This window comes from Synchiropus splendidus, chromosome 18, assembly GCF_027744825.2.
Source record: "Synchiropus splendidus isolate RoL2022-P1 chromosome 18, RoL_Sspl_1.0, whole genome shotgun sequence".
NCBI lineage: Eukaryota > Metazoa > Chordata > Actinopteri > Syngnathiformes > Callionymidae > Synchiropus > Synchiropus splendidus.
In genome coordinates this window covers 16,981,055-17,002,517 of record NC_071351.1, presented here as the reverse complement: position 1 = coordinate 17,002,517, position 21,463 = coordinate 16,981,055, and the positions used below count along the sequence as shown (strand labels likewise).

At 40.4% G+C, this 21,463-nt stretch overlaps 1 long non-coding RNA gene across 1 annotated transcript; it reads left to right on the top strand.

The window, feature by feature from the left end:
• The first annotated feature begins 813 nt into the window (after positions 1 to 813).
• Positions 814 to 2,276, top strand: LOC128750063 (uncharacterized). Its single transcript, XR_008413010.1, has 6 exons — positions 814 to 879; positions 948 to 1,090; positions 1,164 to 1,256; positions 1,341 to 1,502; positions 1,823 to 2,001; positions 2,077 to 2,276. It is a non-coding gene; the product is annotated as an uncharacterized LOC128750063 (long non-coding RNA).
• Positions 2,277 to 21,463: the final 19,187 nt, after the last annotated feature.

Here is a 21,463-nt window from a genome sequence, read left to right as displayed (position 1 = left end):
TGTGTAAATATATATATTTTTATATATATCTTTTAAATTATGTTCGTCTCCTATCTTCCCAGAGTGCATTTTGCCAGTAATGCATCCATGCTGCGACTGCTGCTCTGGGCAAACAACCTTTTCTGCAGGAAAGCAAGTAATTCTGATTGGAATGAATGGTGAGTTCCTTGTGTATGAATTATATTTTCTATTTTCTGTTCTAAAATTTTGTTATGTACATATTTTAGGTCGATACAATGTGTCCCTCCCAACTGTCAGCTGCTCCTGTGGGAAAACTTTGGATGTCGGTATTAGTGAGCTGATTGAAAGCGGCTACTGGCCAGCTACAGTCCATTTTGAGACGCTGTACACAGTGGATTTGTTCGCGACATACGAAGATCTCAAGATTACTGCACCAGGAATGTCACGACAAGCTTTCGTTGGTATGCTTGAGCAGCGCACAAAACTCTTTGGTCGGGTTAGTACATCATTGGACTAATTGCCTGCAGAATTGAAAGAGTTTTAGATGTATTTATATGCTTGATTTTCCTTTTACAGTGTGGTAAAATATGTGGCGACACCATGCAAAAATCATTCCTGGAATGGTCGTACGCAAAATTTGAAGTTGAGAGGCTGTCTGAAGTCGATCAGTTTCGGTGCCCAGCCTGCACACCCTCAATGTTAGCTGTCTCAGTGGATGGGAACCGCAAGCTTTATCGCTTTAAGAGCCATTCAGGGTATGTATAAGTTGTTTCTACGGCATGCAATACATGGAACCTTGATAAAGGTCACCCCTGCTTTATGTCTTTTAGACCAAATGGCTTTTTCGAAGGTGTCTTTTTGGCCAACGACACAGAGGTGACCTCTTTCGTCAACCACATCAGGGCATCAACAGGACATGTAAAGTTTATTTAAATTTCACTGCACGCTTTGCTCTGTCTACATCTGTTTTTCTTCATCTTGAACAGAATCCTGGGAAAGGCAGGTGTGGTGGAAGCGAATGGGTGGCTGCACGAGAGTCCTGAGGAGCTCAAGAAATTGGCTGGAGAGTTGTCTATTCAGGAAGACACTGTTCAGCAATGGGTGTCTGATGTTCAACAGTGGACTGCAGGTGAATACCTCAGTGTTTTATGTACAATTCTGACGTAAAATAAATTTAAATTCTTTTTTCTATATTCCCTCAGAAGGAGCATGCAGTCAAAATGAACTTGAAAAAACCATTGAAGGACTGTATCTCAGCATTAAGCAGCGGAAATATCAGCTGTATCGTCAGGCTGGTAAGAACAGAACGAAAGAAAACAAGTTTTTGATAATAATGTGTGGCTGAGCACATATTCAGTATTTTCTGTTTAATATTCTAGATGGCAACAAGAGAAGACATCTGCTTAGAAAAAAGATTTCAGTGGAAAAGAGATCCTTAGAAGATGCCATCACAAAATACAATGCTGTAGTGCCAGAAACTGGCAAACTCCCTTCTCCCAACGAGCTCCTGGCTGAGGAAAACTATTCCTGGCCTTGGGAATGTAAGTACATCTAGGATGTGTTCAGTTGTCTTCATATCTATAGGCTATCTTTAATTACATTGTAAAGGCTTTAGATGAAGCAATTACAGGTTTGACCGAGGTTGCTGTGATTGGATCAGACAAGCTCCAGAGACAACTTCCTTTTTACTTTTGAAAACTGAAAGAGACACTATTCTATATAGTTCTGTCCCATGGGAGAAATTGCCTGGTGTCATTAGGAGGAGATTATGCAGTGTAATAGAACCCACCTTTGAAAGTACACAGACACTGCGGGAAGTAGTTCACCACTATTTATAAAAAATGTATATGATGATTTGCAGGTCATGGTGATATGTTAAAGAAAAAAAAGGTCTTCGACAAGGTATGCTGCTGAACCGACTGAAGGAAGAGGAGGTCATTGTTGTCCGTGAAGTCAAGCAGCACTGGGAGTACATGAGGAATATGGCTGGAAATATTGAAGAGATTTCCTCCCAGCTTTCAGAAGGGATCACTCAGCAAAGTAAGTACAGTTCTATTTGCTACTTGTGCTGATATACTAGGTTAGTAGTCTAATTTATTGTAATATCACTGTCAGGCGGCACAGAAGCATTGACTGGGAGAGGACGTGAGGGGCTACTCTGTCTGCTGAAGAGAAGACTGTCAGCAATTCAAGCTCAGCAGGGTGCAGCTCGCTCAACGTACCAACGTGTTTTTGGATCGCAAGCCTTGTCTCTCGATGATTCCTCCACTGATGATGAAGAACCCCATGATAGCTGCTCCTCCACCGAAGATGAAGAACACTAGCATTGTAGCTCCTCTTCTGAACTTTGACCTCCCTCATTAAAAATGAGGAAAACTGTTGTAATTACCTGGCCTGCAGTATGAATGTGAAATGTTAAAATAAACTGTCCTGCAATTGACTCTTTTTCTGAGTTATGTACTATTACTATTTTGAAGTAGATGCTGATGCTTTTTATGTAAATTATGAATGATTAATTTGAGATTTGTTGGTAGGGCAGTGAAATACGGCTTTTCATGCAGCCTCAATAAAGTCAATTAACAGGCTATGTTCACTCACTTCACTGACTTTCTTTTGCCACTAAAATTGTCTGTACAATGCTCATGTATGTTATTCAATCATGTGCAAGTACACATAGGAACTTAGCAAAACCAAAGCAGTACGATGAATGAGACTGCTGTTTTGTTGCAGGAATAATGAGTCAAATGGTATGAGCAGGTGTTGCAATGCATTATCTTACTTATTTCTGAATGTTATCAGGGTTAGAATTAGGGGTTTCCATGGCCTCTGGCCACCTAAATGGGTAAGGTCATCAGTAAATGCTTCTCATCGAAGTTAGCTTAGAACAGGTAGAAATATCATAACCTGGATTACATCCTGAATACTGCTGACAAAGGCACTAAGAGTACACAAGTCACAGATCCTACTTTTGAGTTAAAGGAAGAGTTCAATAATTTTAACCCGAGAAGACATCTTATTATTTAACATCTGGATGTGCCACCGTATCTTTCTGACTACGTCTGGATAGGAAGGGAAGTCATCTCATTTATCTCTGAGTTCAAGTCTGAATGAAAAGGGCCAACAGGCGTCATGTATTTGTTAGGCATCACTATGTTTGTTGAGCTTGTTGGCGCCCTTTTGATGGGAGGATCTGACAATTGCTGAGATGGGAATTTTCTTCTACTCTCCCCGACTTGGGAAGGCAACTGGGCATGGTGGAAAGGGGCAAAAAAAACAATTAAACCATTAAACAATGAAAGACAAACACAGAGTAGCAAGTTTGGTGACAAATTTGAAAGATTCAGCCATGTGTACTAACTGACATGAAACAATGGTCTATCAGTGTTGCCAATGTTGTATGGTCTGGAAACAGTGGCACTGAGGAAAAGACAGGAGGCAGAGCTGGAGGTAGCAGAGATGAAGATGCTGAGCTTCTCTCTGGGAGTGAGCAGGATGGATAGGATCAGGAAGCTGTAGATCTGAGGGACAGCACATGTGGTCAGGTGTTTAGGAGACAAAGTCAGAGAGGCTAGATGGAGATGGTTTGGACATGTACAGAGGAGAGAGAGCCAGTACATTGGTAGGAAGATGTTGAGGTTGGAACTGCCAGACAGAAGGTGGAGAGGAAGGCCACAGAGGAGATTGATGGAGGTGGTGAAGGAGGACATGAGGTTTGGAGGTTTGAGAGAAGAGGAAGCAGAGGACAGGGGGAGATGGAGGAGGATGATCCACCACTGAAGGGAGAAACCCAAAGATAGAGAAGAAGAAGACATAATCGCATATTGTGTCTCTCTAATTTGGTTATATTTGTCAAGCTTTAAAACAAGAGAAAGCCACACCAAAGAAGATAGCTGGAATATCTCCTTTGCATAGCACATACACAATTGACACACAAATTCCTTTCTCACCTATCTTTGAAATATGGTCCACACTGGCACCTTCTCACTAAATGTAGTTTTCTCAAGTCTGACAATTTATCTATTGATCTTCCAGTCTTGAGGTTTTCAACCAATATAGAAGACAACATTTGCATCTTTCATAGGATGTGCCAAGGCTCAGGGCATTGGCTGTATCAGTCCATCAGGTGACTCATTTGGAGATACAAGATGATTATTGTATGAATGAATATTAAGACATTCATGTTTCAAGCTCATAATATTTAATATATTTGAAAAGACATAATACTTCATTTGCTCATGAGCAAAAAACGCACGAGAACGAGCTATTGATGACAGAGAACCTATACAACGAGATTTAAAGCAAACATTTATTTGAGTGTGATTCCCTCGTTTAAGGTGTTGACACTATACGTTTTGAAAATTTAAAGGTATGTTATGTTTTAAGGTGATATGTTTTATTTTTTGTATTTTTTATTTTACATTACGAACAGTAGAAATTAAGGAATTGTGGGTAAAAGCCCATCGTGTGCGCGCGTAGACTGCTGGGAGGAAGAAGTTTCATGCGACGAACGTACTCTAAATATTGAAAGGTAAGAAATTATCACGCAAGGGGTCATATATGGCGAAATATATGAAGTGTTTGCCATCATTTCGGGCAACCATCGCTTCCATGTTTGTAACTGTCAAATTCGCGGTTTACAGTGGATGCTGTAACCGCAATACTCCGCGGTAACATAAAGAAGAACAAACGTTGTCATTGCAGTATTCTACAAGTGATTGTTTACATTACATTATGGCTAAAACACTTCTTTTTCACCTGAAAGGGATTAGGTCTAATATATGTACGTGTGTGTGGCAAAAATGATATGTGGATCATACATGGTACAAACGTTTTGTTTTTTTCCAGTTCGAGATGCCACGGGGATCCACTAATAAGCACTGCAATAACTGCATTGAATGCAGTTATTGCAGTGGCTTGCAAGACCTGCAAAATTTGCCAAGGAGAGCAGCCCAGGCGACAGAGGCTGGCAAAACGACTTAAAACTTTTGAGAAAAAGAAAGAGGAATGGTTGAAAAACCAAAAAAAAAAAACAACACCGCCTCACGTGTGATGGATGAGGCACAAATGCTGGTATGTTTGACATCAGTAATTGTATTTTTCAAATGTATGGCTTAACATATGGCGATTTCATTTTTTTTTTCAGCTGGAAAAACTGCACACTTTGGGCCACAGAGCTGTGGTGTTTCTAGCTCGGCCAGGCAAGAAACCTGGCACTTGGTCCAGTCAGGTGGTCCACTCCAAGTGGCATCTGACTGACCATGCCAGCAAGTGCCTGGACCGGATGAAGGACCTATATATGGCGGTTGTTAGAGGTAAGCTTGTTAATGTATTTGCATCTTCAGGCACATGTAATAATGGGCCGGATTCAGATCAGGCCATCATTCATTATTAGCCCTTTTTTGACTTCATTAGTCACCAGCAACCTCTTTCCCTCATATAACTGCATATAAATGTTTTTATATATAGTGGAACAATACACCACATTAGCATCTGCTCCAGGGTCTAACCACAGTTCTGTGGTGGAGGATTGTTGGTCCCTGCAAAGCTTTCTGACCATTTTACCTTGTGGTCTCACTGTTATTTCCCTGCTCTGACACATCTTTCCCACAGTGCCAGTAGCTGTAGAATGTTCCTCAGTGTAGACAAAAACAGCTGAAAGCAACAAGATCCAAAGTTGTGCTTTAGAATTATACACAATTTTAATTTATCTGAGAGCTTTTTTGATGTTGAATTCTGGAAAATAATTTTAAGTTTATGTGGTGTAAATCAGTCTTTTAAGGCTGAGTATCTCTGGAAGATTAGAAATTTCTGTGTGTGTATATACAAAAATCTCACTCTGATCATATTGTCTATCTGTTCCACAAAGGTTGGACAGATATGCAGCCATCAACCTCCTCCACCATCCATCCGTCCACAACCTCTGCCAGCCAGCCATCAACCTCCTCCACCATCCATCCGTCCACAACCTCTGTCCGCCAGCCATCAACCTCCTCCACCATCCATCCGTCCACAACCTCTGCCAGCCAGCCATCAACCTCCTCCACCATCCATCCGTCCACAACCTCTGTCCGCCAGCCATCAACCTCCTCCACCATCCATCCGTCCACAACCTCTGCCAGCCAGCCATCAACCTCCTCCACCATCCATCCGTCCACAACCTCTGTCCGCCAGCCATCAACCTCCTCCACCATCCATCCGTCCACAACCTCTGCCAGCCAGCCATCAACCTCCTCCACCATCCATCCGTCCACAACCTCTGCCAGCCAGCCATCAACCTCCTCCACCATCCATCCGTCCACAACCTCTGCCAGCCAGCCATCAACCTCCTCCACCATCCATCCGTCCACAACCTCTGCCAGCCAGCCATCAACCTCCTCCACCATCCATCCGTCCACAACCTCTGCCAGCCAGCCGTCAACCTCCTCCAAAAGAGCCTCCACAGGCCCTCTGAGTATGTAGTAATTAGATCTTTGAGACATGTCTGCAATCCAATTACCAGAATATCTGTTTTGGTTCATAAATTATTTGTAGACATTATAATATTTAGGTGAAAGACTTTTTATAGTTCAGGTTGCTATGACAAAGTCTGACATGTCAGAGATTAGCATGTTATGACATGGTTTATTTGCACGGGATGCGTCATTGGTTTTTGATCGTTAGTCTATTGGATGTTATATGTAATAAAATATTGTGGGAATTATTCTGTACAAACAGTTATATTTATCCTCAACAGGCTTACCTCCAAGAAAAAGCACCAGAAGGAAGACAGAAGATGGATCGAAAGGTTCTTACATATTATACATCGTACATTGCCTTGCAAAGATGTAAAATGTGATGTTATAAAACCATAAGACTTGAAATACAAATATGAAATTAGACACAAAACAAAGAAATTAGAATTATGACCACACAAACTAAAAATTATTTTAATATCCCTACATCAAAGTGTTGCCATTCTTAAATCCAATGCACACAGTCCACTGTTGCTGACATAAGTCTAGTGACTGCCCTGGCCTCTAAACATGATGTATCTCATAAAGGCAATACAATGCAAGATTGTGCAGTGCCTTAAAACTATTACATACAGAAATATCACATGCAGCTGTAAATGATTTTATTTGTATTTTCTTAATATTTTAGTGAATGTTCATTGCAGTATATATTTTGGCCTGAAGACGTAGTGGGAACATCTGATGGTAATTTTTCACCACAAACACCACACCTTGCTCACTTGTGCAGAACCTATGTATAATCTGGAAAAGCCAGAAGAAACCATATATAGTATCTATTTTGAATGATGAATTTTGTCAGTGCACTGTATATGCCTTGATGTTTTTTCACTCAAAGCTTTAACAATTTAAACGTACACTTTTTGCTCTTTCAGAATGCAGCCATATGGTTGGAGATGACGGGTATTACCCAGTGAAACGGGTAGTAAAAACAAAAAAAAGGTTCAAAAGGTTCTGTTTTGTCATTACTTGATGTAGATATGTAATGTAAATATACACATTAACTGTGGATGTGTTGTTAATTTCAATGGCATTTTTTTTGTTTCAGGGGAAAATAATGGAACTAATCGAGTGGGAGCCCTGCTCCATGTGGTATGTACATTTTCGCTCTTCTTTATGATGAAATTTGAGGTTTGACTCAGGCAGCCAGAGAAGGTATGAGTCACATTCCAACATAGAACATTCCAACTTCTGTCGAGAAGTTGAGATGGTCTGGGGTGCATGCACCTTTCGAACAATGAATAGTGCTGGATGGTTACTGCTGATGTATTCATTTGTAATAGTCACCCGTCCAAGTGTAGTAGAGGATCAACCCAATAGGATGTATTCACTGGGTGGGTGCAATATGGTAATGTGTGTGTACTTGAAGTCCCTGTCCAAGGGAGAAAGGTATTGATGGGCCATTATGTTAATGTATAAGTTAAAGAGATGACAGTGGGTGCTACAATTCAGGCTTATGACCACATCAGCTAGTTATGAAAGACAAAGGCTCTATTCACATGTTGATCTAGCTGAGGGGGGTGTTCAAGACATCATTGTATAAAGCTGAAAGATATAGTCAAACTACTATAGAAGAAAGATATACAAATGTACATGTTCATGTATGTGTTACAAACTGAAGACCACCAAGGATCATTGTTCTTTACCCTGCTGTGATTAAATCTTTTTTTTCTTTGTCTTGCAGTGGAAAGATATTCCAACTTGAGTGGGTACGGATGGAAGAAACCAAAAAATAACAATTTGTTAATAATAATAAATACATCTGCAAAAGTGTGATCTTGATGTTGTCATGCAATTCATACATGCGTACAAGGAGATGAATATAATGAATAAATAATTTGACCCTGAAGTAGAATAAAATTGTCATAACAGAACTGAAATCCTTTATTTCAATTTCCTCTGACCCATTAAAATATTAAAAAAGAGAGGTACATGCCGGATGTGACGGCATCATCCCGCGGCAGGCAGGACATCCCGCTATGTTTTCGTTCTGGTCGACCACTGATGATGACGTCAAAGTCCGACAATTTCATTATCCATTCAAAGCATAAATTCACATATCCAAAGAAACGTCGGCGTCCACAACACGTGTACATATTTAAACAGAATGAAAACTAGAAACTACGGCTTGGGAGGTTTGGAACGGTCCGCCTGCGTTTCAGCTGACGTCAGTGACGGAGAACGAAGCATGAGTCAGCAAAACGAATAAATCACGGAACTTCCTTTCTTGCCAAAAGACTTTATATGCAGTTGATACGATTTTAAATATCCGATAATACTATTATGCGTAGAAATGTATTCGATACAAATGATAAATAAATAACAATCGGTCCGTGACGCCACTCCCTTCCCCAGTCGGATAATAAATATTATATCATTTCATGACATAATATTTAAAAATTAAAGAGTACATTGCATGTGATTACAACTCTGCTTACAACAGCTTTTAATTATTTTAAAATCCCGCAATTAGCTGTGGAATTACTGGCCAGCTGTACAGTAATACATTGAATTGAGACCTACGAGAGAATCTGGGTCAAAACGAAAAAAACGAAGCGTCAAATGCATGAAACGAGCGGAAAAAATGAAAGTAAGGCGTACATTTGTCGCTAGAAATGTGATCAAAACGCAACAAAAGCTTTTAATTGTTTTAAAATCTCAGAATTTAAAGCAAAACTAGAACGGGTGTCCGCCATGCTTTGTGTTCTATCAGTCATGTGACCAGAGGCACGCCATTCACAAATCCATTGAGAAATGACACGTACGAGAGAAACGATTTTTGAGGCAAAGTCGTCAAATTGTAACGGTATGCCAAGTGGACAAACGTAGTTATTGCACGTTTTTCAGTGCGAGCAGATAACAACCCCAATATAGAATATATTTGTCGCTAGAAATGCGATCAAAAGTCAACAAAAGCTTTTGTTTTAAAATCTCACAATTTAGAGCGAAATAGAACGGATGTCCACCATGTTTTGTGTTCAGACAGGAGAGCAGGCTGTCAGTCACGTGACCGGAGGCACGCCCTTCATAAAGCCATTGACAAATGAAACGTAAGAGTGAAACGATTTTTGAGGCAAATTCGTAAAATCATTACGGTATGCCAAGTGGACAAACGTCGTTATTGCACGTTTTTCAGCGCGAGCAGATAACAACCACCGTAATAATACATTTTAATGGGGAATCACAAAACAATCCAAACGAAAGAAACTGAGCATCATTTACATAAAACGAGCACATAATATTACAATGTAGGATATATTTGTTGCTAGAAATGCGATCAAAAGCCAATAAAGTTATTTAAAAACTCCGCAATTTGGAGCGTATTTATGGCCAGCAGGCTAAACGTTACAATACTACGATTTAACAGGGAATCACAAAACAATCTCGGTCCAAACGAAAGAAAATAAGCGTTATTTATATAAAACAAGCACATAATATTATAATGTAGGATATATTTGTCGCTAGAAATGCGATCAAATGCCAATAAAGTCATTTAAAACCCCGCATTTTAGAGCGTATTTATGGCCAGCAGGGCAAACGTCACACTACTACGTTTTAATAGGGAATCACAAAAGAATCTCGGTCCAAACGAAAGAAAATAAGCGTTATTTACATAAAACGACCACATATTATTATAATGTAGGATATATTTGTTGCTAGAAGTACGATCAAAAGCCAATAAAGTTATTTAAAAAAAACCCACAATTTGGAGCGGATTTATGGGCGGCAGGGCAAACGTCAGAATACTACGTTTTATTAGGAATCACAAATCAATCTCGGCCCAAACGAAAGAAAATAAGCTTTATTTACATAAAACAAGCACATAATATTATAATGTAAGATATATTTGTCGCTAGAAATGTGATCAAAAGCCAATAAAGTTATTTTAAAAATCCGCAATTTGGAGTGGATTTATGGCCAGCAGGGTAAACGTCACAATACTACGATTTAACAGGGAATCACAAAACTATCTCGGTCCAAACGAAAGAAAATAAGCGTTATTTACATAAAACAAGCACATAATATTACAATGTGGGATATATTTGTCGCTAGAAATGTGATAAAAAGCCAATAAAGTCATTTAAAAAAACCCACAATTTGGAGTGGATTTATGGGCGGCAGGGCAAACGTCACAATACTACGATTTCAGTGAGCACCACTAAAAAATCTGGGTCAAAACGATAAAACGAAGCGCCATAAACATACATCGAGCAGAAAATATGAAAATAAAGTGTAGATTTGTCACTAGAAATGTGATCAAAACTCAACAAAAACATTTAATTGTTTTAAAATCTCACAATTTAGAGCAAAAATAGAACGGATGTCCGCCATGTTTTATGTTCAGACAGGGGAGAAAGCCGTCAGTCACGTGACCAAAGGAACGCCCTTCACTAAGCCGTTGAGAAATTAAATGTACCTGGGATACGTTTTTTGAGGCAAATTCGTCAAACCATTACGTTTTCTCTAAGTGGACAAACGTCGTCATTGTACGTTTTTCTGTGAGACTGGGTTGTTATGTGAGGCTGAAAACGCGTTTTCTGCATTATGACATAACTTTGCAGGGAAGCTTCAGAACATGAAATTTTCACATCCCACTATAGCAGAAAGGGTTTTTGTAGTACTTGTACATCAAATCCTAGCTGTCTGAAGTGTTTTACCGAAGTTATGAACATTTTTATGTTTGGCGTTCCGGAATTGACCTTATGTGAGGCTGAAAACGCGTTTTCTGCATTATGACATAACTTTGCAGGGAAGCTTCAGAACATGAAATTTTAACCTCCCACTATAGCAGAAAGGGTCTCTCTCATAGTTGCACATCAAATCTAAGCTGTCTGAAGTGTTTTTCCAGAATTATGAACATTTTTATGTTTGGCGTTCCGGAATCGACCTTATCTCAGGCTGAAAACGCGTTTTACGCATGGTGCCATAACTTTGCAGGGAAGCTTCAGAACATGAAATTTTCACCTGCCACTATAGCAGAAAGGGTTATTCTAGTAGTTGCACATCAAATCAAAGCTGTCTTGAAGTGTTTTTCTACAGTTATCAACATTTTTATGTTTGGCGTTCCGGAACCCACCTTATCTCAGGCTGAAAACGTGTTTCCTGCATTGTGGCATAACTTTGCAGGGAAGCTTCAGAACATGAAATTTTCACCTCCCACTACAGCAGAAAGCGTCTTTCTAGTAGTTTCACATGAAATCTAAGCTGTCTGAAGTTTTTTTCCAAAGTTTTCAACATATTTTTGTTTGGCCTTCGGGAACCCACCTAATCTCAGGCTGAAAACGCGTTTTACGCATTGTGCAATAACTTTGCATAAAGCTTTTGAACATGAAATGTTCACCTCCCACTATAGCAGGAAGGGTCTTTCAAGTAGTTGCACATCAAATCTAAGCTGTGTGAAGTGTTTTTCGAAAGTTATCAACATTTTTATGTTTGGCGTTCCGGAACCCACCTCATCTCAGGATGAAAAATCGTTTTCTGCATTGTCCCATAACTTTCCATGGGAAGCTTCAGAACATGAAATTTTGACCTCCCACTATAGCAGAAAGGGTCTTTCTAGTAGTTGCACATCAAATCTAAGCTGTCTGAAGTGTTTTTCAAAAGTTAAAAACATTTTTAAGTTTGGCGTTCCGGAATCGACCTTATCTCAGGCTGAAAACGCATTTTCTGTGTAGTGATTCCTTCTCCAGAGATTCAAGCATGGACCTGGTGAACTTTTCCGGAATGTGTAACTTCAACTCGGAGACATCTCCTTGGGTTCCCACCATGCCTTTGGCAGCTCAGAGGTTTCTGAACCCTCCGATAAGGACCATAAATCATTGGAATGGTCAAAGGGGGGAGAGACTAGAGCAACAGTCCAGGATGCTGTGCCGTAAGAGGAAAAAACCCTGAACAACTCGTGAACCCTGTTCGGTGGGGGACACACACAGCTCCCCCTTTTCCAAGTTTCAGATGAACAAAGACAGACTTATATGTGAATGTGTCTTAATGTGTATTTCTGAAAAAGGACTTTTGTTTCCCACTTAACCCATGGTTTCCACAGGATGTTCCAGCAAACCAGATGCCCTGAACATGTGATGTTAAACTTGACATGAATGGTTGATTGTTATGTTGATCATTATAAGAAGATAATGTGCTAGGATGGTCATGTTTGGTGTCGTTTGAATGCTTAAATTGAGATGGGAAAGTTTTGACAGATTGTGAGCAACTTTACAACTCAGGCAATGTTTTATTGTCAAATAAAACTCTGGTACTGGGGGGATCAAAATCTCCCATCTCAAGACTGGAATTTAGGACCCCGTTGGAGGAGGAGGAGGAAGGCCAGGCTTGGAAATCCTCGTCCAATCAGCAATAGGTGATGGAACTCCTTCAACCAATCAAGACTGGACAAGGAGACTCTTCATGAGAGTTTAAAAGACCCAGTTTACAGAGGTTCATAGCTCTGTTCACCCCCCTCTATTCACTCCTCTGCTGCCCTCTGTTCAGCCCTCTGTGCTCCTCTCTTACCCCGTTGCTCTTTTCTCCTCTGTTCCCCTCTGTCCCTCTGTTGCCCTCGGTTGCCCTCTTTCCCCTCCTTCTGCCGCTTCCTCTGGATACTTCGCCTCCTACAACCAACTACAACCAACTTCTCGGACGGTTCCTGCTCAAGTTCCTGCAAAGACTCTTTCTTCTCCTCCACCCTTGAAGCCGTACCAGCGTTCCACTCGCTGCCCATCCAAGTGTGAGAGTGATAGAGAACTTCTCCAAAGTTGCACGTCGCCCTCGTCCTACAGCGGTCTGCCAAACCAGAGCCTCCTTCAGGAACGGCCCAGTCACACCACGTGATCACAGCCGGCGGCCGTGACGAGCACGCGAGTCCAACTTCCAACAACCTTCCGCTACCTGGAGTGTGTCATTAAGGCGACCACTCTAGAAGGTTGTTCAGACCGGTGAATCACCTGGCATGAGAGAAAGATACGCCTTCGGTCCTACGCCGCTCTCTGCCAGCTACGATCACCCCGTCTGCGACGAAAGATCCACGACGGTCCGGAAGACGATCCGAGAGTGCCATCGACGCCTGAAGCTGTGGGTCCTCATCACCTCCAAGTCACTACGCTGAGAACCAGGACGCCTCCTTCCAAAGCCGCCTGCCTCCTCCCTCGCCTCCTAATCGACCTTCTGCATCTACTCATCACCCTCTCATCCATCCATCCATCCCATTCATCCCTCCATTCATCGCCAAAGTAAGCCGCCGCTTGTCATCTCTGCACAGATTGGTGTGTTGGGGTTTAGTAATATCATTACTTGCCTGAGGTTGACAGTTAGACTAGAACGTCTCAACTTTCCCATCAGTTACATACGCGTCTGATGCAGTATTGACATTGCTTCATAACTGGTTTGCGTTTCCATCGCGATATTGTTGGGATCATATTGTTCTACTTCTGCATCTTTCCTGTTTCTTTCTGTTCTTTTATTCCTAAATAAATCTATAAAATTACGTTGGTCTTGATCACGTTACTTTGGAGTGTATTATAATCAATCTAAGAGCCTCTGATCAGTAAAGGACATTACATCACAAGTAGTGACTTCAGATAAATAGATTGATTACGCTAATAATTAATTAAGTTACCACAGTTAATTAATTAATTAAGTGTTAATCAAGAGAGCTTAATAGTCTCCTGGAAACTATATTTCAGGTGGTGCCCCAAACTTTCGAGGAGATATTATTTTTCATAATATCCACGTCACAGACGCAGGCGTCCGTGACCCGACAATCCGTCACTTTCACTACATCTGCATTGTGCCATAACTTTCCAGGGAAGCTTCAGAACATGAAATTTTGACCTCCCACTATTGCAGAAAGGGTGTTTCTAGTAGTTGCACATCAAATCTAAGCTGTATGAAGTGTTTTTCCAAAGTTATCAACATTTTTATGTTTGGCGTAATGGAATCGACCTTTTCTCAGGCTGAAAACGCGTTTTCTGCCTTGTGCCATAACTTTGCAGGGAAGCTTCAGAAAATGAAATTTTCACCTCCCACTATAGCAGAAAGGTTCTTTCAAGTAGTTGCACATCAAATCTAAGCTGTCTGAAGTGTTTTTCAAAAGTTAAAAACATTTTTAAGTTTGGCGTTCCGGAATCGACCTTATCTCAGGCTGAAAACGCGTTTTTCGCATTATGCCATTCATTTGCAGGGAAGCTTCAGAACATGAAATTTTCCCCTGCCACTAAAGCAGAATTGGTCTTTCCAGTAGTTGCACATCAAATCTAAGCTGTCTGAAGTGTTTTTCCAAAGTTATCAACATTTTTATGTTTGGCATTCCGGAAAACACCTTCTCTCAGGCTGAAGACGTATTTTACGCATTGTGCCATAAATTTGCAGTGAAGCTTCAGGACATGAAATTTTCACCTGCCACTATAGCAGAACTGGTGTTTCTAGTAGTTGCACAACAAATCTGTGCTGTCTGTAGTGTTTTTCCAAAGTTATCAACATTTTTATGTTTGGCGTTCCAGAGTTGACCTTATCTCAGGATGAAATCGCGTTTTACGCATTGTGCCATAAATTTGCAGGGAAGCTTCAGGACATGAAATTTTCACCTGCCACTATAGCAGAACTGGTGTTTCTAGTAGTTGCACAACAAATCTGTGCTGTCTGTAGTGTTTTTCCAAAGTTATCAACATTTTTATGTTTGGCGTTCCAGAGTTGACCTTATCTCAGGCTGAAATTGCGTTTTACGCATTGTGCCATAAATTTGCAGGGAAGCTTCAGAACATGAAATTTTCACCTGCCACTTTACCTGAAATGGTCTTTCTAGTAGTCGCACATCAAATCTAAGCTGTCTGAAGTGTTTTTCCAAAGTTATAAACAATTTTATGTTTGGCGTTCCGGAATCGACCTTATCTCAGGCTGAAATCGCGTTTTACGCATTGTGCCATAAATTTGCAGGGAAGCTTCAGAACATGAAATTTTCACCTGCCACTTTACCTGAAATGGTCTTTCTAGTAGTCGCACATCAAATCTAAGCTGTCTGAAGTGTTTTTCCAAAGTTATAAACATTTTTAAGTTTGGCGTTCTAGAACCCACCTTATCACAGGCTGAAAATGCGTTTTCTGCATTGTGCCATAACTTTGCAGGGAAGCTTCAGAACATGAAATTTTCCCCTGCCACTAAAGCAGAATTGGTCTTTCCAGTAGTTGCACATCAAATCTAAGCTGTCTGAAGTGTTTTTCCTAAGTTATCCACATTTTTATGTTTGGCATTCCGGAATCGACCTTATCTCAGACTGAAAACGTGTTTTACGCATTGTGCCATAAATTTGCAGTGAAGCTTCAGAACATGAAATTTTCACCTGCCACTATAGCAGAACTGGTCCTTCTAGTAGTTGCACATCAAATCTAAGCTGTCAGAAGTGTATTTCCTAAGTTATCCACATTTTTATGTTTGGCATTCCGGAATCGACCTTATCTCAGGCTGATAAGCGTTTTTCGCATTGTGCCATAAATTTGCAGGGAAGCTTCAGAACATGACATTTTCACCTCCCACTATAGCAGAAAGGGTCTTTCTAGTAGTTTCACATAAAATCTAAGCTGTCTGAAGTGTTTTTCCAAAGTTATCAACATTTTTACGTTTGGCGTTCCAGAGTCGACCTTATCTCAGGCTGAAATCGCCTATTACGCATTGTGCCATAACTTTGCATAAAGCTTAAGAACATGAAATTTTAACCTGCCACTATAGCAGAAAGGGTCTTTCTAGAACTTGTATATCAAATCTATGCTGTCTGAAGTGTTTTTCCAAAGTTCACACCATTTTTATGTTTGGCGTTCCAGAAACAACCTTGTCTCAGGCTTAAAACGCGTTTTACACAATTTGCCATAACTTTGCAGGAAAGCTTCAGAACATGAAATTTTTACCTCCCACTATAGCAGAAATGGTCTTTCTAGTAGTTGCACATCAAATCTAAGCTGTCTGTAGAGTTTTTCCTGAGTTATCAACATTTTTATGTTTGGCGTTCTGAAATCAACCTCATCTCAGGCTGAAAACGCATTTTACGCATTGTGCCATAACTTTGCAGGGAAGCTTCAGAACATGATATTTTCACCTCCCACTATAGCAGAAAGGGTCTTTCTAGTAGGTACACATCAAATCGAAGCTGTCTGAAGTGTTTTTCCAAACTTATCAACATTTTTACGTTTGGCGTTCCGGAATCGACCTTATCTCAGGCTGAAAACGCGTTTTCTGAATTGTGCCATAACTTTGCAGGGAAGCTTCAGAGCATGAAATTTTAACCTCCCACTATAGCAGAATGCGTCTTTCTCGTAGTTGCACATCAAATCTTAGCTGTCTGAAGTGTTTTTCCAAAGTTCTCAACATTTTTATGTTTGGTGTTCCTGAATCGACCTTATCTCAGGCCGAAAACGCGTTTTCTGCATTCTGCCATAACTTTGCAGGGAAGCTTCAGAACATGAAATTTTCATATCCCACTATAGCAGAAAGGGTATTTCAAGTAGTTGCACATCAAATCTAAGTTGTCCGAAGTGTTTTTCCAAAGTTATCAACATTTTTATGATTGGCGTTCTGGAACCCACCTTATCTCAGGCTGAAAACGCGTTTTCTGCATTGTGCCATAACTTTTCAGGGAAGCTTCAGAACATGAAATTTTCGCCTCCCACTATAGCAGATAGGGTCTTTCTAGTAGTTGCACATCAAATCTAAGCTGTCTGAAGTGTATTTCCAAAGTTATCAACATTTTTATGTTTGGCGTTCTGAAATCAACCTCATCTCAGGCTGAAAACGCGTTTCACGCATTGTGCCATAACTTTGCAGGGAAGCTTCAGAACATGATATTTTCACCTCCCACTATAGTAGAAAGGGTCTTTCTCGTAGTTGCACATCAAATCTAAGCTGTCTGAAGTGTTTTTCCAAAGTTATCAACATTTTTCTGTTTGGCGTTTCGGAATCGACCTAATCTCAGGCTGAAAACGCGTTTTCGGAATTGTGCCATAACTTTGCAGGGAAGCTTCAGAACATGAAGTTTTCACCTCCCACTATAGCAGAAAGGGTCTTTCTCATAGTTGCACGTCAAATCTAAGCTGTCTGATGTGTTTTTCCGAAGTTATCATATTTTTTTGTTTGGCGTTCCGGTACCCACCTTATCTCAGGTTGAAAACGCGTTTTCTGCATTGTGCCATAACTTTGCACGGAAGCTACAGAACATGAAATTTTCAACTCCCGCTATAGCAGAAAAGGTCTTTCTAGTAGTTGCACGTCAAATCTAAGCTGTCTGAAGTGTTTTTCCAAAGTTATCAACATTTTTCTGTTTGGCGTTTCGGAATCGACCTAATATCAGGCTGAAAACGCGTTTTCGGAATTGTGCCATAACTTTGCAGGGAAGCTTCAGAACATGAAGTTTTCACCTCCCACTATAGCAGAAAGGGTCTTTCTCGTAGTTGCACGTCAAATCTAAGCTGTCTGATGTGTTTTTCCAAAGTTCTCAACATTTTTATGTTTGGTGTTCCTGAATCGACCTTATCTCAGGCCGAAAACGCGTTTTCTGCATTCTGCCATAACTTTGCAGGGAAGCTTCAGAACATGAAATTTTCATATCCCACTATAGCAGAAAGGGTATTTCAAGTAGTTGCACATCAAATCTAAGTTGTCCGAAGTGTTTTTCCAAAGTTATCAACATTTTTATGATTGGCGTTCTGGAACCCACCTTATCTCAGGCTGAAAACGCGTTTTCTGCATTGTGCCATAACTTTTCAGGGAAGCTTCAGAACATGAAATTTTCGCCTCCCACTATAGCAGATAGGGTCTTTCTAGTAGTTGCACATCAAATCTAAGCTGTCTGAAGTGTATTTCCAAAGTTATCAACATTTTTATGTTTGGCGTTCTGAAATCAACCTCATCTCAGGCTGAAAACGCGTTTCACGCATTGTGCCATAACTTTGCAGGGAAGCTTCAGAACATGATATTTTCACCTCCCACTATAGCAGAAAGGGTCTTTCTCGTAGTTGCACATCAAATCTAAGCTGTCTGAAGTGTTTTTCCAAAGTTATCAACATTTTTCTGTTTGGCGTTTCGGAATCGACCTAATCTCAGGCTGAAAACGCGTTTTCGGAATTGTGCCATAACTTTGCAGGGAAGCTTCAGAACATGAAGTTTTCACCTCCCACTATAGCAGAAAGGGTCTTTCTCATAGTTGCACGTCAAATCTAAGCTGTCTGATGTGTTTTTCCGAAGTTATCATATTTTTTTGTTTGGCGTTCCCGTACCCACCTTATCTCAGGTTGAAAACGCGTTTTCTGCATTGTGCCATAACTTTGCACGGAAGCTACAGAACATGAAATTTTCAACTCCCGCTATAGCAGAAAGGGTCTTTCTAGTAGTTGCACAACAAATCTAAGCTGTCTGAAGTGTTTTTCGAAAGTTATCAACATCCTTATGTTTGGCGTTCCGGAATCAACCTTATCTCTGGCTGAAAACGCGTTTTCTGCATTGTGCCATCACTTTGCAGGAAAGCTGCAGAATATGAAATTTTCACCTCTCACTATAGCAGAAAGGGTCTTTCTAGTAGTTGCACAACAAATCTAAGCTGTCTGAAGTGTTTTTCGAAAGTTATCAACATTTTTATGTTTGGCGTTCTGGAATCGACCTAATCTCAGGCTGAAAACGCGTTTTACTCATTGTGCCATAACTTTGCATAAAGCTTCAGAACATGAAATTTTCACCTCCCGCTATAGCAGAAAGGGTCTTTCTCGTAGTTGCACATCAAATCTAAGCTGTCTGAAGTGTTTTTCCAAAGTTATCATATTTTTTTGTTTGGCGTTCTGGAACCCACCTTATCTCAAGCTAAAAACGCGTTTTCTGCATTGTGCCATAACTTTGCAGGAAACTTCAGAATATGAAATTTTAACCTCCCACTATTGCAGAAAGGGTCTTTCTAGTAGTTGCACATCAAATCTAAGCTGTCTGAAGTGTTTTTCCAAAGTTATCAACATTTTTATGTTTGGCATTCTGGAATCGACCTTATCTCAGGCTGAAAACGCGTTTTCTGCAGTGTGCCATAACTTTGCAGGGAAGCTTCAGAACATGAAATTTTCAACTCCCACTATAGCAGAAAGGGTGTTTCTATTAGTTGCACATCAAATCTATGCTGTCTGAAGTGTTCTTCCAAAGTTATCAACATTTTTATGTTTGGCGTTCCGGAACCCACCTTATCTCAGGCTGTAAATGCTTTTTTTGCATTGTGCCATAACTTTGCAGGGAAACTTCAGAACATGAAATTTTCACCTCCCACTATAGCAGAAAGGGTCTTTCTAGTAGTTGCACATCAAATCTAAGCTGTCTGAAGTGTTTTTCCAAAGTTACCAACATTTTTATGTTTGGCGTTCTGGAACCCACCTTATCTCAGGCTGAAAACGCGTTTTCCGCAATTTGCCCTAACTTTGCAGGAAAGCTTCAGAAGATGAAATTTTTACCTCCCACTATAGCAGAAAGGGTCTTTCCAGTAGTTGCACATTAAATCTAAGCTGTCTGAAGTGTTTTTCCAAAGTTTACACCATTTTTATGTTTGGCGTTCCAGAAACAACCTTATCTCAGGCTGAAAACGCGTTTTACACAATTTGCCATAACTTTGCAGGAAAGCTTCAGAACATGAAATTTTTACCTCCCACTATAGCAGAAAGGGGCTTTCTAGTAGTTGCACATCAAATCTAAGCTGTCTGAAGTGTTTTTCCAATGTTATCAACATTCTTTTGTTTGGCGTTCCGGAATCATCCTTCTCTCAGACTGAAAACGTGTTTTCTGAATTGTGCAATAACTTTGCAGGGAAACTTCAGAACATGAAATTTTCACCTCCAACTATAGCAGAAAGGGTCTTTCTAGTAGTTGCACATCAAATCTAAGCTGTTTGAAGTGCTTTTCCAAAGTTAACACCATTTTTATGTTTGGCGTTCCAGAAACAACCTTATCTCAGGCTGAAAACGCGTTTTACACAATTTGCCATAACTTTGCAGTAAAGCTTCAGAACATGAAATTTTTACCTCCCACTATAGCAGAAAGGGTCTTTCTAGTAGTTGCACATCAAATCTCAGCTGTCTGAAGTGTTTTTCCAAAGTTATCAACATTTCTATGTTTGGCGTTCTGGAACCCACCTTATCTCAGGCTGAAAACGCGTTTTCTGCATTGTGCCATAACATTGCAGGGCGACTTCAGAACATGAAATTTTCTCTTCCCACTATATCAGAAAGCGTATTTCTAGTAGTTGCACATCAAATCTAAGCTGTCTGAAGTGTTTTTCCAAAGTTATCAACATTTTTACGTTTGGCGTTCCGGAATCGACCTTATCTCAGGCTGAAAACGCTTTTTACGCATTGTGCCATAACTTTGCAGGGAAGCTTCAGAACATCGAATTTTCACCACCCACTATCGCAGAAAGGGTCTTTCTCCTAGTTGCACATCAAATCTAAGTTGTCTGAAGTGTTTTTCCAAAGTTATCAATATTTTTATGTTTGGCGTTCCGGAATCGACCTTATCTCAGGCTGAAAACGCGTTTTACGCATTGTGGCATAACTTTGTAGGGAAGCTTCAGAACATGAAATTTTCACCTCCCACTGTAGCAGAAAGGGTCTTTCTCGTAGGTGCACATCAAATCAAAGCTGTTTGAAGTGTTTTTCCAAAGTTATCAACACTTTTATGTTTGCCGTTCCGGAATCGACATTATCTCAGGCTGAAAACAGGATTTACGCATTCTGACATAACTTTGCAGGGAAGCTTCAGAACATGAAATTTTCATATCCCACTATAGCAGAAAGGGTCTTTCTTGTAGTCTCACATCAAATCTAAGCTGTCTGAAGTGTTTTTCCAAAGTTATCAACAATTTTATGTATGGCGCTCCGGAATCGACCTTATCTCAGGCTGAAAACGCGTTTTCTGCATTGTGCCATAACTTTGCAGGGAAGCTTAAGAACATGAAATTTTCAATTCCCACTAGAGCAGAAAGGGTATTTCTAGTA